General features: G+C 37.2%; 1 protein-coding gene across 11 annotated transcripts in view; it reads left to right on the forward strand.

Annotated features, from left to right (window-relative positions):
• MEF2A (myocyte enhancer factor 2A) overlaps nt 1–17,203 on the forward strand; it is a 93,152-nt gene that overhangs the window by 18,319 nt on the left and 57,630 nt on the right. Inside the window, exon 1 of one of the 11 annotated variants that reach the window (XM_080397227.1) lies at nt 1,901–4,062. The exons of 9 other annotated variants lie outside the window; for them this stretch is intronic. The gene's annotated coding sequence lies outside the window, so the exon portion shown is untranslated. Of the gene's footprint in view, nt 1–1,900; nt 4,063–6,007; nt 10,817–17,203 lie in introns of those variants that run through there. One more of the 11 variants, XM_080397228.1, reaches the window with a different exon arrangement.

Consider the following 17,203-nt stretch of genomic DNA (forward strand, 5'->3'; position numbering starts at 1 on the left):
TTATTGCGGATAACTCCGTTAACTGTTGATAGTTCTGTCTGGTTTTCAGGTGGCCCCCAGCCAGTGGGAGGGGAGGATCAGTCATATATGAACAATCTTGCAAAGTTTCTACTTAAGAACAGCAGTGTCAGGATGTGCATATAGCAGCAAACATTCAGTTGCAGCTTAAGTAGGTATATGAGATAACTTTAAACTAGCCACTGTGGATATGGTTTCACTAGAGGAGCAACAGCCTGAGATTGTGGGCTAGCCAGCTGCCTAAATATTGACCAAAGGTCTGTATGATTCCCCCTGCCTTCAACTTCAGTGCCGAGGCTTACTGTGATTATACTCTTACTGATAAGTACTTGAGTATGAGTTAGACTTTCCTCTATGCTTATGATGAAAAGGATTAATGTGTGTTCTTCCAGCAGAATACAGATACTCTTCTAAACCAATCTTGATCTCTGTGATCAGGTCTATCCCCTTTTATTTTAGCATTCTCCAAGGCAGCAGTCTGAAGCTATGAAACACATCGTCTGAGATGTCCCCCTATGTTAGTTTTATAGGCAGCTTTCAGAAGAGATTGCCTTCCTTTCCCCATTAGGCTGGCATTCTCTGTAGTGGTATCCTGGTTTGTAGTATGACATAGGAAAGCATTGTGACAGAGGTTGATAAAATATTTCTAGTGTGCGCTCCATTAATTTTGACAACTCATATTTGTTTGTACTTTTTATATGCCAGTGTGTATATTTCTGTATATGTCAATATATGTAGAGACAATGTGTGGGTTTTTTTGTATGTCAGTATCTTCTATAGAGAACATCTGCTATGAAATTTTTAGCACAATATGCAATGATACTTATTTAAAATGTGTTCTCGTAGTTACTGTGTACCCAGTTGGTTTAATAAACCAGCAAAATATTTCAAATGTAGCTGAATATCCTACCTAGTTAATAACATGTGCTGTTTTGAATTTCATCAGTCTTACATGTCACGTATTAGACTATAGTCTTGTGACCTTTTCCTTAAATTTTCATAGCAAGAGAGTAAGACAAACCAGTTAGCTTTGGAGTTTTGAATCTTAAAAATTCATAATGTAGATAACATAAATGTAAGGCTTACATGTGTGTTTTAAAATAGTAAATGGGTTAAAGTAGCACTGGCATACTTAGTGCTCTGTTGGCATACCTTTTCCCCTCAGATGGTTGTTTGGAATGCAAGGCCTCTTCCTGTATTTGCAGTAGCAAAGCTAAATTCTAATGTCACTTATAGGAGAAATTTAATACAGGCAGCTTGTACAGAACTGACCTGCTGCCATGATAGCATACAGTATATTTAGCATGCATGTGTCTAGTATCCATGTGATCTTATGCAAGTTAATAAAACAGCGAGACTCTCAAAAGTTGTAATTTCTCTGAATGTTTTCAGAGTTCTGTTAATTAAATAAAATGTTATCAAATTATTTGAAGAGGCTTAGTTTGTAACTGAGGTGTAACCAACTGCAGAATTTGGAATACTGCAGCATTGTGTCTGCATATCAGAGTTAGAGAGGACCGAGAATTCAAAAGTAGTTGGATTTCTTAATCCACCATGATTTTTGGAGTATTTTGTTTTTTAGACTGTTATGCTTTAAAGATTAATTTGTAAATGAAATCTGAAAATAGCAGTCTGAGCCTCAGGTGCTTAATCTTTAAGAAAAGCTACAAATGTAAATTCTGGCAATGCTGTGATATTGTCAGAATTTCTTGGTATCACCTGTGCTTAAAAGCTAAGGTGTCACATGCCTTCTGCAGATTTAACAAGTCATCATTTGGGAGATGATATGAGGGGAAGAGTGGCATGCATAAGTCCTCTGTCAGGATAATGTTACAAGGTGAATAATCTCTTTAATGGAATATAATCTCTCTTATGCAAAATCCTAATAAAGTTGAATAACATTTTCTCTGCTGGTTTGTTGCAGAAAGTATGATATTGATGTTGTTTTACCATTTCAAGTTTCTTCACATCTTGTGCTGAGCAGAAAGAGTGACATGGCTTGCTCTCCTGTTTGTTGCACAATACCATTTAGCATGCGGTAGCAGGATTCTTCTTGGACTGCATCTGTGGGCCCAAATGAATAAAATGTCCTAGGTGGGATCAAAGCACCAGAGTGCAGCTTAAATACTGAATTATGGGACAGTGTCTCTCTAACAACCCATTGCTAAGGGATTTACTTAGTCTCAGACTTGCATGATTGCATTCCTTAAGTTTGAAAGATGCAAGTGGGTTCTGAATGCTTTGGGAGTTCTTTTCTTCTTCGGGTCCACTGGTCACGTGTCATGCCAATGAGGCTTGGCTAAAAGCAGAGGAACAAAGGCTTCTATCTCCCCCAGCTGTGACTTAACTTGTAGGTCTTCCAGATGGTAGCTTTTTCCACCTCTTCTGGTTGAGGAGACTCCGTAGGCACGTTCTTCCAGATAATGGGTTGTTGAATTTTGGTTTCTGATAATGTATTTCTAGAAACACTGTCATTATGGACTAGAAAGCGCCTTCAAAAATTGATGATACTTTCTGCCAAATTCTCTGGGTTTGGTAGATGCTGCATTTGCAGAAAAATTACATGGAAGCTCAGTGGATTTTCTTTTGAGTTCTTTAAGGGCACACATAGTAAAGCAGCATTACATTGTCTTAAACATAATAGAGAACCAAAATTATTCCATAAAGCATAATGATACTGTGCACGCAGAGTTACATACCTTAGCATACATACTGTTTCTTAGCCCTGCAGAGTGTTATTGTGTTGGAAGCTGTTGTTGGTCTATTTAAGTGTTCCAAAATATCCATAATTCTCTTGCCCAAGCTTCTGAGTTAATAGTGTATGAAAACAACAAGGTCCCTTTAGAGTTCCCATTTTGTTTTCCCTTAGCAGCCTGGATCCTGGATCTGACACATTGCAGAACCACTAGTGAAAACTCAGATCTCTAGCAAAAGCTGTGACTTTTTTGTTGTGGGTTTGTCAGTGCTGTTGAAAAATACTTATTAATTTCAGTTTCACGATTTAGCTTGGTTTTTCTCATGTCTCTTCTAAATTTTTATTGCAAGAACTGAGTCTTGTGCTTAATTGATTTTGCTTTTAGAAGGCCAAAGAATACCATGTGTATCCTTGAAAGACCTTCCCTTAAGGTGAAATCCTTAAAAGTGAATGAGAACCAGTTTCTTTTCAATGTCTCTTTCAATCTATTGAATTTAAAAAAGCCATGTTCGTGTCTTTGTTCTACTCTTCATGGCATCAAATTGGATAAAAAGGCAGACATAAAACTCCCTACAGATAAACTTATTGTTAACTCTTTCTCCATCATGGTTTTTCCTCTGCTTTTGGGGATTTCTCCTTCTCTTTAATGCCTTTCTTCCAGCTCTATGGGGTGAGCATCTTCAGTGAAGTGGACTTGGACTCATTCTGTAAAAGAACAGTGAGACTTAAGAGCCATCTCACCTCTATATGGGAAGATTGTAGGGAATATTACCATGCTGTTCAGGAATATTTTGGCTTCAGTTCCACCTACTGAAATAATTAGGCAAGAACAACAATTTGAATAAAATGAGATTTTTGAGTCTGAGGATTTGCTAGCTAGACCAGGTACTGCTTTTCCATGGCCAAAATGAGATCTTGGAAATAATGTAAATGGACTGACTTGGTAGCCTTAAAATGAAACAGCAGAAATCTTAATTTACTGTGTTTAAACCAAAGCTCAGTGCCTTGCTGCTTTCTAGATGCCCCATACCTATGCAATAAACCTAGCTCATGCATGCTTATCTATTACCGAACTCTGCGTTCATGGAAGTTTTAAGATTTTATGTGGTAATTTTTCTGATGTGGAATATTAAATGGTCTGCATTTTTTTTTAGTGATGCATAGAAGGGGGAGTGCCTGCCATCTGTAAAGCCATTGCTGATGTTGTTACTCAGATATTACCATCAAAATTAAATATATTCAGTGGTAGACAAAGAGGAAGGAAAGAGCTACAAGAAGTTAGAAGGAAGAATCTCTACAAATACTGGTTGACATAACATGTTACGAGTAGTGGCTGCTAGAAGTACAGGGTAAGCTTGTTTTGATTCCTATCTTCCTTTTGAAAGCAGGCAAATGTTTGTAGTGTGGAGGATGTCTCCACCCCTCCCCTTAGTGGAGCTGTGTGCGGGAGAAAATGATGACACTGTATGTTGGTGAATTCTTACAAATCTAAACATAGACCATAATCACAGGTGTGTCTGTGTAGGTGCAGAAATCTGTTGGCTTCAGATGAAATCATAAGCTGAAGTTTTGAGAACTAGGTCTGACTCAGTGGTCAACATTTTTGGTTATACTAAGAAGTCTTTGTTTCAAATCTGATTTTTAAGAATCTGTTAGCTTTGCATCTGGGGGAAGTCTGCTAAAGAGCAATTATCAGTCTGCAGTTTATCAGAACTGCAGAGTAAATTGCTGGAAAGATACCATTCTTCCAGTGGGAAGGGGGATAGAATTTTGTAGTCACAGAATCATTGTGTTTTGTTTTGGGTTTGATTTTCTTTGCTTTAAGTCTGAATGCATTTCCTTAGAGCTTCTGTAATCCTGCCTCAAAGCAGAGGGTATGAGATAAGAACTGAGAGAAAAGTAGAGCTCAGTCACCAATACAATTGCTTAATTAAAATCTGTTTTACTAGTTCTTTCTTCCATTTGTTATGTGCTGTCAGGAGTATCTCATATTTTGGCATGCAGCTTTTCCTCTGCTGTGAGTTGGCTAGTTTTTGTTAAGCAATGTGTGGCCTCCTATGCAAAACTTGCAAAGCATCAGTTACGGGAGAAGGAGCTAAGCTATGCAAGAGCATGAAAGGCTGGGACAGGATGCTGGAATTTTCTTGCAATATGATTTGTGGCCAGAGTTAGAGCTTTGTTACTGTGTATCTGTGTGTTGCAATGAGAATTAATAGATAATCAAAGGTTTTGGCATGGTATACCAAAGCAGGTGTGCTCAAAGGTACACCAGTCTTATTGAGGGGAAAATAAGCTTTTAACCCGGGCAAAAGCAGCAGTAATGCAGATCAACATTAGGCCCTGGTTACACTGTCCCTTCTAGGCTCTGTCTTTGCTGATGCAGGTGAAATTGGAGACTACAAGCGCTGGTGTCTCTACTGTTTGCCAGCTAGCTGTCAATATTTATTGCTTCAGCTGCTGCAAGGCTTCCAGTCAACATGTAAAAAGAAGATGGTTTTAATGTCCTGAAGGCCAAGAGTACTCAACAATAACTTTTTAAAAAGAGAAGATTTCTTGCAGGTGCAAGAATACTTCCAAGCAGGTTCTTGAAAGCTGTGTATAAACTGCTTGCCAGTTCACTGTGGTTCACTTTTTCATTCGTACAAGTCCTTGCAGTTATGTTCAGAGATTATTTACTTAGAATTAATAAAATGAGGTGTTGTAAAATAATTAAGATAGCATCTGAATCCAGTATACAGAATCCACTTTCATGAATACAGTTAATACATGAGAATTTTTTGCTTAGGGAAATTTGTATATAGGGTTTGTCATGAAGAGAAAATGCTTTATTGTCATACCAGAAAAGAATGTAAAAGATTGCAGAGTCTTCCTCAAGTGCTCTAGCTGATACTGTTAGAATTAAAAAAAAATAAATCATTTCTGTGTCTCAGTAAGCCTGTCACTTCACATGAAGGAATTTAACAGGAGCTTTAACCACTCATTCAACTGATGTGTCTGAACTTGCACATTGCATTTTCATCTACCAGGACTACAGGCAGTATCAAAGTTTTATAGTGGGATGCAACTGCTCTTACCAAAATAAGATGTTGCTGTTAACATTAAGTGCAGCAAGTACAAGTAATACCTTCAAGGAGAAGACATTCATGTCTGACTGCTGCGTCTTTGCTTTACAACTGAAATACAGTTTGTAGGTCTCTTAGCTAGGTTTTTGTCAGAGGTGAATGAAAAGATAGTGTGGATGGAAGGATTCCAGCATTGTGTGTGAAATAGCACTGTTTTCTGTAATTTTCCTAGTGGGTTTAAAAAATTGATGCAATAATTAAATGCAGAGAGGTCCACTTTGACCATCTAATAGTGCAAGAGGCAGAGGCTGGTAGTGCAGTCTTCCCTTCTGAAGTGGTTTCAGAGCTGCTTCTTGGCTCTTCTGGCAGTTTCTTTGATAGTGACGATAATTATTTTCTCCTTTTCTGAAATCAGGATAGTAAGCTGTGTGTGACTGGGGGTTTTGTTTGTTTGTTTTTGGTTTTTTAAAAGTTTTTAATAATAATGGCAGGTCTGGGTGGCCATCTCTGGTTCCTGACTGATCCTGCTTATTGTCAGGCAGTCATGCATCAGATAGTGCTTGGCTGACTAAGTAGGAAAGACAGAGATGTCTACCTTAGAGTTTCAAAAAGCTTGCATTTGCATCTGGTGTTTCATGTCAAAGTTAAATGAATATACTTGTTTAAATGGAAGAGGTTTTCAGTGAGGGAAGTCTACGATAATTTGAGCCTGTCTGGGCTTCTGCTTCAGATTCCTGGCTACTTAATGCAATTGAAAATAGGCCAGCTGCCTTTCAAATACATTAAGATCCAGCTTTTGCGATACCTTGTTTTTCTCAATGTTCCTTGCTCTTGCGTAACTCTTCAGTGATGCAGTAGTTTATCAGAAGGGCTTTGTATATTTACATATGGATCACTTAATTGATTCTTGCTTGGTGCCTCGATTAAATTTTTCTGGGCCTTCACTTAAACTTGTCAGCTGTATCTTCTCATAAAGACTTTTTTGGTGGCTGTGTTCATGTAAGATGTGTGTCAGGGTTTGTTGACAGAAACAGAAATTGAGGTCTTTTTGAAGTTTTGCAGATTTCTGTTTTTGATACAATAATGGGAACAAATGCATCAGACCGCTCTCTTGTTTGTAATCATGGAGTATTTCGTTCCAGAAGCTATTGAAACAGATACTTTAATACATTTTGCTGTCCACCACTTGAATCATGTAGCTTCACTATGAAGCAGTAATGTTAGTTAGGGTCAAATGACTTAAGTTTTCTATGTGCAGCAATCTGCAAGAAAGATGAAATAAATAGATTTTATCATTTGCTCTGCCTTGCAGGTATGGCAAGTAACAGTTACTGTAGCATCATGAATTTTCGCTTGTCAACTAAACCTCATTAACTGCCTGTACGCTGGTTTGTTGCCATTGCTAAGGAAAAAATAGGTTCAAAGTTAGTTTTAGAATTAGGTTTCTATTTAGAGAACAGTTTATATTCAGAAACAGTTCTTATCTGAAGATGCAATGTACTGTAATCTGTGTAGCTTAGGTAACGCTTTTGCAAGTGAATCAAAGTGGCTAGTTAATGTTAATGACATGGATGTCCAGACTACCAGACATCATCTGCCAATAAAGGAAAAAATGTATATGCAGGAGCAGAAAATGTTCTAAATAATATTGTCACCTCTTTTTGTAGTAAAAACTGAGTTTACTACAGTATGTTTAGGTGTTCTGGTATGTATCGTAATGTAGTTAATTTTGTTTTTAGTGGCCTACCCCATGCTTGATTGGGACAGTCTTATCTTGTGATTGCTTTAAACAATATAGACATCAAAATGGAGGGCAGTAACACCAGCCTTGGAGGTAGGGTGGGGGGAAGAAAGAGGGTTGTGAAGGACTTGGATCAGTGACATGTTTTAGGTTGTAAGGAATTTCATTCCAGGCTGCTTTTAAAAGTGGCTGTTGAAATTAGAGAGTTCATGGGAATTGGACTGTGTCTTGGTCATGGGTGCCTAGTGCCATCTTCCTGAGTTCACTGATGTTGCCTGTATTTTACCTGTATTTAATCTTTTTCCAATATATCACTCCTGTGATGTGGCTGAGTGAATCCTTCTCACTTGTATGTTATTTTAGTTAGTTGTCACTTGTCTGGCTCAGATTCTGACATCTTTAGATTATAAAGCAACAGTCTCCATGCATGTTTGGAAAGCACCTGCCCTGTGATCTGCTGTAACACCACCCCCTACCCCCCGACAGTAATGGTGTTATATTTTACTTAATTATAAAATGACTGTTTGTTTAAAAGGATGCAGGGAAGGGAATAATTCACTGACATTTGCTTGTGATATCTCTGAAGCACAGTGTGGTGATGATGATGGTAATTATTATTATTTTTGTTTAGAACTTTGAACTGGTATATCTGAGTATTAAGAGAGAGAGTTTTGAACAAAGGCTGTGGCAGCCACAGAAAAAGAATCTTGCCGCTAATCTTTGTTAGAAATGTGTAGGCGTCTTCATGGTTTATTGAATGTCTTACTGAGGCATGCAGGCTGTTTGAAGCATTATGTTGTCGTGTCTGTCTGGTTTATAATTGCACTTCAACAATATGACTGCATGCTGTCGTTTAATCAGACATCGAATAAATTATCAAGAAAGCTTTCTGGATAATTGTTAGAGTGATTTAAAGCTTCTTATGGATTCTTTGGTGCGTGATATTTCTTCTATTTGTTCTTGGTTTTCCTGTCCTGTTACCTTTAAAAGGGAGGGTGTGCCTTTATCATGTGGAATCTTCTGGAAGACTGGAAATGTGTATTTGGTAAGAGAGTATGCTGGGGAGGGAAATAGTTATGGAGACTACCTGTCATAGCAGGTAAACAAAAACAGAAAACCCACCAAAATCCCCACCACAAATGGGAGTTGAGCAAGAAGCTTGGCGCCTGCAGCTTGTGCAGAGCATGAGGAAAAGCCGATATGTAGGATTGGCAAGAAGCAGTTGGTTAAGAATGAGCTAAACCTCAGGAAGAAGTTTCCCAAGTACGAAATGGGAACGTATGGTGCTCGGTGTCACAGAGCCACTGTTGGCTGAAGCCAAACTGGGAAATGAAGACCTGTCTTGCAAGAACACAATGTGCAAGGAAGAATCATGTTTATAATCCTTCTATATTTCTATTCCGTCATCTACTCACATTTCTCCCTTGCTAACAACTTCAGTAAAATCTGGCATTTTTAAGTCTGAAATCTGGTTTGAGGAAGCTCTGTATAGGACAAGGTGTAAGCAGAACCATGTGAAAGCTATGGCTCGCCTTGTATCCCATTACATTCCTGAAGTCAGCTGTAAATGTTTTTGATTGCTGTAATGTTTGTTCAGTAACATGTGTTGAAGTTGCTGTCATGTGGCTGTTTGTTGCATTACCTCAACAGTTTGTGCTTTGTAAGCGGAGTGGATAAGTTTCCTCATAGTGAAATGTAACAATGAATTACTAGAAGTTTAGTCATTGCTGAGTGTTCAGAATATCGCTGAGTTTTGGAAGTCTTGCTGCAAATCACAAGGTCAGTGTGCTGGAGTACCAAGCTTGTACAGTTTTCAATATTAGCTAAATGCAGTGTTAAATAAGACTATCTCACAATTTACGTTCTTTGTTTCTTCCAGTAGAAGAATCTAAAGAACAGGGACAATCAAATGCTTTTTATATACATACTTCCAAAAGAAATACCTGCCTTGGTTTCTACTCTTGCCTTGGGAAACTGTGCCAGTAATACACCAGTCAGTTTTAACATACTGAGAACAGACACTTTTACTTAACCAGAGAATTGCTTATTTGGCGTTTGCTACAAGGAAACTTACGTGCAGCCTGCAAAATTTGAATACAATTTTAAAGAGTAGTTGAAAGATTAGAGTAATAAATCTCATAACATTGCCCTACAGTATGTGCTGCATTTTGAATATGTTTTCTACCTGTCTTCATTTCTATAAATTTTAAATCTTATGTCAGAATGCTGTTAGAGATAGCTCAGTTGGCACCTTGTTTAGTTTTGTTTACTGAGTGTAGTACTTTTCTGATGTTGCTTTCAGGTGTTTATTTTATTGATGAAGAATCTAGCAGTGAGATGTGGTTGTGGTGCTTCAGAACTTATATATAGAGATATTTTTGTCTAGTTTTTGGTTTGTGAATGTTCAGTTTTTTACATGTAGGTTATTTGTTGAGGTCCTAAATGATGGTAAAATTATCCTCCCTCAGAAAGCACTTACTAAAAACTTTGGTGGTACTTGGAAAGGATAATCTATATAAGTCATGTAGTTCTCAGAGCCAGAAAGAAGGACAGTACTCCTTATAGAAAAGGATGTCCAAATAGAAATGCCAGGGACCTGAATTTTTAAGGTTACTTTGATATGTTGTTGCTTATGTTTAAAGTGCTGCTCCCGCTGAATTCTGCCTAGCATGGGCATGTTAAAATCAGAACAAAGCTTTCAATTTAATTATCTAGAAAATGATAAAAACAGTGAGTGACCACATATATGAAAAAAACGGGTGGTGGAACTTGTCTAGAATGTCACAGAAATCTGACCAAAACAATTTAGTGCTTTAGAACAGTATTCAGCTGTGGCAACTGAAAACATCTTCTGTCCACTTGCAGTCCCCAGTCTTACTCACTGTATGTACTCAGATTTGCTCTACTGATTTCCGTAGAGATAAATATAGATGTGACAAGTGGGGCAGAGATCCTGTGGGAGTTCAGAGATAGTGAGCTATACCTTTGCCAGATGCATGTTGTTATGCAAAGTAAGATTATCTGTATTCTCCTATCTATTGATAAACTGAAGTTGAGATGGGAAAAGTAATGAGCCAAGATAGCAGTAATTAAAGCTGGAGTGTCACTGCAGTAACTGATGAAATATGAAGACTTCTGGAAATAGATTTCCCAATGATAATACTTTTTCTTAAAGCCATGACTTAACTTAGCAGTATGTAACATGTTTTAAGTGTTATCTAAAGATGCAATAATGGGCCTGAAGAAGATTGATCAAGTTTTAACATGTTGGAAAACCAGAAGAAAGCTCCTTTCTGGTTGGTAAGTGTATTAATTGGAAACTGATCAGTCCTGTGTGTGTATATTTTATTTTCTCTTATTGTAAGAGGAAGAAAACCACTAAAAGTGTGAACCTTTCAGTTTTCCACACTGTTAGGTGTGTGTTGTTCAGTTAATTACCAGTGAAGGTACTTGTGAAGGTGTCTTTTCAGCTGATTCTTGCTGAGTCATTAGGCTGGCTTTAAAGAAGGGAAATTATTTTCCCAGCTGAGAATAGCAGCATGGGTTTTGGTGATTTCCAGCCTGCTTCCAGCCTGCTTCCAGCCTGCCCCCCGCCCCCCACAATGTAAAAAGGTTGTTTCACAGGGTTCTGTTTTGTCTTCTGTAACAGAGGAGAGAGCTCTTTTGTAGCAGCTTTTTGTTGCATGTGAAATGGTGTATAATTTAAAGCTATGCCTAGTAGACATGGTCCTGTCCGCGTTTTGAAAGGTACATCCTGGTGGCTCCCTTCTTCTGAGGCAGAAAGGAGTTTTGATAAGAAGACGTGTGTGGCTGTGTGCCACATGGTAATTAAGTTCCACAGCCATTATGGATTCATAATAACCTTGAGGCAGATGTTTTTGATCTTCAAAAACGTTTAATATATTTCATATCTATATTTAACTTCAGGAAAGAAGCCTGCCTTCTGTGGGTTTAAAACCTGTGCTTAAATGCTTTTAGTTGCACTAAAACTTTTTGGTTGCTTTTAGTTTAGCTTGTCATTGAAAATTACAAAACATGTAATGAGTTTTAAAATAACTAAATACCCGCCAGTACTCTTCTATTTTGTTATGGAGCAATCATACCTGAACTTAAATTTTAGATTTTTGCATCTAATTCATTAATTTTCCAAGATCTGTAAATGGCAAAAAAGGGAGGATTATCCTGCCAAAAGATCAAAAATTGTGATCAAACTGATGTAGTTGTTGTAAAAGCTGTGCTTCATTCACTAGGAAGTTAGTCTTTCTAGCCATAGCTTTTAAATATTGGGGTTTTTTTTGTTAACAGTGTCCAGAATCATCTTTGTGGCTATCTTTGTGTAACATGGAAAAGTCCTATCTTTCAACAAATTATGATAAATAAAGAACAAGTTTCTTCAGAAACACTCCGGAGCATGTTTTCCAGACTGCTATTCAGTAATGTAGTTATTTTCTTGATCTGTTTGTACAAGTCTGGCAACAGAATTCTTGTGATGACTTAATGTTTTAAGTTCTGCTTCTATCTAAATTTGGATTTTAATCCAGTATTGAAAGTTCAGTTCTCTTTTTGTGGTCTTTCTCCACTGTTAGCTCATCAGTTTCTAGATCCTATTTTCCAACTGCGTTCTAACATGTATTTGAGAATGCAAAGATAAATTATTTTAGAAAATATAAAGACCAAATTTATGGATGGGAATGATAAAATAGAATTTAGTACCACTTGAAAATATGTGGTTAAGATGTACGCTTTTAGAGATAGCATAATGGCTGTTTTGCTTCTAGAGAGGGTATAAATGCTCGGAATAGGACAATACATATTTTTTGGACTTAAACAGTAGTCCAAGAACAAAGTTTATTGCAATACAACAGTGTGAAAAATAGTTGGGTGTTGAGTTTAACAGAAATGTGAACCAATTGAATTTGAAATAATTAACTAGAGCAGAATTTGTGGTTGTGCCTGATCCTGCACAAAGCCACATTTGTCATATTATCTAGGAGTGCAGGTACTGTCATAGCTGGTGCTGATAGTCTGTCAGCTTGGGAAAATCCATCTTTTCTTAAAAAAGTGCATTCTAGGAGTAATAAAACTTGTTTTAAAAATAGACATCTGAATCTTAGTTCATTTTTCATACAGCTTAGATTTCTGTAGTTCTGTTCGCAAGAAAATACAGTTATTCAGCATTATCTTAGGACTTACTGCATGTAAAAGAATGGCAGAAAAGGCCATTTTGAGCAACAGTATATTTAAATAGCATTTGGAAGTTGCAGTTCTTCAGTAAGACCATATTTCTTGAAAGTACTTTGAGGTCTTTTTTCTAATATGCCTTCAAAACTTAATTTGAAAAGCTGTATAACTTAAAAAAAATAGAAGAAAAAAATAGATTTGATTTTAATGTGGAAAATGAGTACACGTTCAGTTGCAAAACTTCACAAATCCATCCTTAGAAGTACAATTTACTTAAATGATCTAGTATCAAAGATACTTGTTGTTCTTCCCAGCTGAAAGAAACAAGTGTTTTGTGATGCATAAAAAAAGAATATCAATAAAGAATTGTTTATGGCTTCCTGCTTTTTATGTTGTACCACTTTTTAAAGAAAGTTATTTTGGCTAAGGGTTGTATTATTGTTTTGTAACAATGCTTGTGTATCACTTGCTAGCTGAGGACCTTGGAGCTCTGAGGCCAGTGTCATATACTGTAATACTCTTCTTGGATGCAGAAGAATGGCTTCTAAACTGAGGATGGAAAATAAGATTTATTTCCTAATATTGTGATACAGCAAGAAGTGTGAGATAAATGACAACATGTAGCCTTGTTCTGAAGGGGCAGGCCATGCTATTTGCATTACTTACAGCAATGTATGATGACAGGGCTATAGAAATGTGGCTGCAGGAGATGTTTTTGTTACTGTTTTTGCACACCTCTGCAAAATCCCCAGCAAGAATCTGACAGAGTGATCTCTGTTAAAGTGCGAACATATAGGTAGGTGGTGCCTTTGCTTGAAATCTTGATTTTAAAATCTAGCTTCGAAGTGGTAGCAATGAATTTTGGAGCAGGGGTGGTAGAATAGAGCACAGTAATAACATCCCATGGCTGTTGACGTGGTTCAGTGGAGATTTTAAGTCTGAGTGAATATGTTCTGTATAATTAGTGGGGGATTTAGTATACAACTCCAGACACCTTTTCTTTTTCCTTACTTTACATGGGTTTGCATTCTTTTTGAGGTTATGAAGAAGGAAATGTTCTTATCTTTCACTTCTGGACAGTGAAATGGAGTCTGAGAATCATGTTTGACCCAGCTCCGTACAGCCTTTTGATTAATTATTTTGATGAAGACATTATTTGACTCTTTATTTTTTTTCCTAGCTATTTCCACTTAGTGCTACAGTGCAGGGAGGAAGGACACTTACGTACGTGTTTGTAGGTACTATGGAATAATGAGATATTCTGTGTTATCTGCCTTGTTAACGTAGAACAGTCGACACGTGGTGATGGGCCTCATCTCCATCTTGATACATATAGGAATATTTTTATCCTGGTCACATCCATGGTAAGCATGTGAAGTGTTAGAATTAGCAGTGGGTATGCAGTTTGGCCATGATTTGGTTGTGCAGTCTATGCCCATCATTTCGCGCTTAGGGAACAAATCTACAGAAATACCTGCACAGGCTCCTTTTAAGACTAGAAAAAGACTTACTAACTTTGATTTGGTAAAAACTACTGTCTGCTATTTAGTGAGCCTTACCTAAAAGCTTACCAGTGTAAGATGCATCTATACAGATCTGTGTTTTCATGCAGCTGTGGCTTTTGAGAGTTATCATGCAAATTATCTGACGTCATGACACTCATTTCTTTGTGTGCATTGCAGTAAATGAGCTGTGATGAGACTCATGCTGTCAAGTGTAACCTGCAACCGTGATGGTGAAATGGAAGCTCAAGGAAACAGAGGCAGAGGGAAATTAAGGGAAAATAAGTGGAAGGAGTCTAATTCTGACACAGTTTTTCCTAACCTGTTCTGCCAGAAGGCTTCCAGACCTTGTGGAGTTCTGCACAGACATAATGTGTTTCCACTGAACCCTTGAAATAATCTTTTTAAATAGGTCAAATATAGTTTTCTTGCTTTAAAGTTACGTATCTCTCACTATTTATGAAACCATAAGCAACCTTGAAAACGAACAAACTGATCTGAGTTCCTGAAAATATGCAGTCATGTAGGTATATTTTTGCATATGGTTCTGTTGTCTTTCAGTACTTAGTATTGTGTTTTCACGTGTTGGGACAGGGAGTAAATCCAGAAAACTTGGAATAAATTTTATACAATAGTAGAGATCTTTACTTGGACAGTTAGAAATATAATTTTTCTTGCTATTATTGCAAGCTGCCATTATTTTATGTTTGAAGCTGATAATGAAACTCATAGGTTTTTTCCTTTTTCTCTGCTTATTGTTTTTTTAATAAATGCCTGGAAGTAATCTTAAAAAGAAAAAAATTCCTTCTGTGTGCCCATGCAAGTAGTGCAAAGCAGTTTTGGTGGCTGTAGTAGGATTCTGTCACTTAAGGAAGTAGAACTTTACCTTCGTCAGGGTTACTTCAGATGAGTGTCATGTTTACTTTCAGAAATAAATATGCATTCAGCTTCACATATATCTGCTAGATTTCTTTTATTTGGGCACACGTTTGTTGATGGTCTAGATGAAATGGCTTTAACTTATGAATTTTACTTAAGTATGTTTGCAATGCAACTAGGGCTTAGCAGAATTAAAACTTTGCTAGTTACACCTTTTAGGTAACCATGTAATGGACATAGCCTTATATCTTACCTTGCATAGTTTTATTGCTAGTCAGAATGGAAAATAAAACAGCAACTCTGACATAATCAAGGATTAGAAAAAGGAAAAGTCATTGCTCCCATGAGAAATGTAATGTGGGTTTGTCATTGGTGGTAACTTCCCATTTGGATGTTCTGAGCACACAAGAAAACTGGCTTTTTCTGGCCAATTTACTCCGATTTTGCAGTTACTGTCAAGAACCTTTCTACCCTAAGCTCATACCAAACTTATGTTTCACCTCTTAGCTTTGAAATTGTCTCATATGTGACTTCAAACTGAAAGAGATGCTGTATCTCAGAGCTGGGTTGCCTTTGGCAAATGTGTTTTGAAGCCAGGTTTCTGGTGTCCATAGCAACCTGTGGGAGAGGAGGAGAGGCTGGACGAAGATGGGGACAGACATGCAAATAGGAATTTGCTGAGTGAGAAAAATGCTTGAGGTTGAAGAAGGTAGCAGACCTGAGAGGCAGCAGTGGACCGATTAAAGAGGGCAAAGCAGAGGTGGTAAATGGGAAATGGGTTGAAGCATTTATACCTAACGGAGCATACTAATTTAAAAAGACCTGAAATAACACCCCAAAACTTTAACAATGTTGGTGAAAATTAACTGTCAGTTTTCCCATTACCCTTTGTGTGATGGTACATGGAGCAGGTAAGTGTTCCCCTGCTGTTGTTTCTTCCATTAGCTCGTGGAAAACATTTGTGCATCTCTTATTTGGTATCCTTAAATATGATGTGAAATTATGCAATATATATACTTCTTTTTCTCTCTACCCTATTCTCCCATGAGCCTCTTTATTCACTGCATAGTCTTGCTTTTGAAATAGGTATTGCAGAAGAGCTGAGTTAATGAGAAAGACTGTATGAAGAAAGTGTGTGGTCCCACACAGGTCTGTTTCCTTAGGTAGATTTTAAGAACTGTAAGTTTACCTGGGTGTAAGTCTAGTGTAGTGGAACATAACGTATTGTTATGCTGCTGCACAAATTTATGGTAGTTTATCATAAAATTTTATATAACTTTTATACTTTACACCGTAGATGTCCTTCTGTTTCAGAAAGAACAGTGTGTAACTGGAAAGGGTAGAGAGGAGGACGGGATGGCTGGCCAGAGAATGGCTTTTGTGTAGAACTGGTTGATTGGACTAGGGTTCTTTAGTTTTGAGTAAAGAAGGAAGGAAGATAAAATACAGGCATCAAAATCAGGACTGACATGAAAGGTGAAGATGACAGTTTACTGCCTTGTATAATGAAAAATCTGTGGATACCAAATACAGTTAGTAGGATGTGGCTTAAATGAAAGGATGTATCTTGTACTCTGATGCATAACTAAGCTGTGGAACTCCTTGCTTCTAGGTGCTAAAACATTATACAGATTCAAAAAGATCTATTGAAAAGCTTTAAATACAAGATTTGATATATGACTCTAGAAGTTCCGATTCAAAAATCACTGAATGTCTGGAGAAAATGGCTTATAAATATTGCTTTTAAATGGTACATGTTTATTCTATTCCTGCGTCCCTCCTTTACCATCCTAGTGATATTTACTAATAACCACAGATAAAATGCTGGACAAGATGGATCTTTGGTCTCACATGTGATGGTTATTGGTAGCTACTAGCTATGATGATGAGTGCTTTTAAAAAGCAGAGAAAGGAATGTGGTAATTCTGTATTCAGAGAACTGTTTCAATAATGTATGGTTTATGTGAAAAAGGAAGCCATACATGAAGGAGATGACAGATTTTAAGAGCTCCTTATAGAGACCCTCATATCTGGTATGTTCAAGGAATGCAACCAGATTTTTGTGGAACTAAATGTAATGTATGATCATAGCATGAGCTGAGATTTTTTTATTATTATTATTATT

Source organism: Falco punctatus (assembly GCF_963210335.1).
Source record: "Falco punctatus genome assembly, chromosome: 7".
NCBI lineage: Eukaryota > Metazoa > Chordata > Aves > Falconiformes > Falconidae > Falco > Falco punctatus.